Here is a 565-nt window from a genome sequence, read left to right as displayed (position 1 = left end):
AGACAGAGAGAACACAGCTGATACAAATTCTATAAATACTTTGCTGTATAAGTAGATACTCGGGTCGGCAGAGAGGGAACTTCAGTTCTGACACTCGCCGCTTTCCAGGCCTCAGTGCAGTGTATTTCATGTTGTTGTTATGAATAATGCTTTATAGTATGTTGATATCACGTTAATTTAAATTGAGGACGATCCACTGATACCTTTCCCAAATAATAAATCATAGTGTTTTGTTTGGAGCAAGCTGTATTGGAAAATTATTACGCTAGTATTATCATTTTTCCTTAGCTGTTTAATGCTGATGCCCAATTTCCATAAGCGGGAATTAATTTATACCCAACTCATTTTGCATTTCTTTTTTCTCTTGACTAATATATAATAAACTGGATTTGAATATTTGTATTTAGTGCTTGTCCACCTCTCATTATCTCCCCAAAAATAGTTTACTTTAAAAAGAACCCAAATTCATAGTTTGAAGAATAGTACATAAATAAACCAAAGAAGTTAATTTTATTTTATTTGAATAATTCATATATATGAGAATAAAAAATACGTTCACGACAGT

The sequence above is a fragment of the Penaeus monodon genome, chromosome 29 (genome assembly GCF_015228065.2).
Source record: "Penaeus monodon isolate SGIC_2016 chromosome 29, NSTDA_Pmon_1, whole genome shotgun sequence".
NCBI classification, from domain to species: Eukaryota; Metazoa; Arthropoda; class Malacostraca; order Decapoda; family Penaeidae; genus Penaeus; species Penaeus monodon.
The sequence above is the reverse complement of the archived record's forward strand: the minus strand, read 5'-3'. Positions refer to the sequence as shown.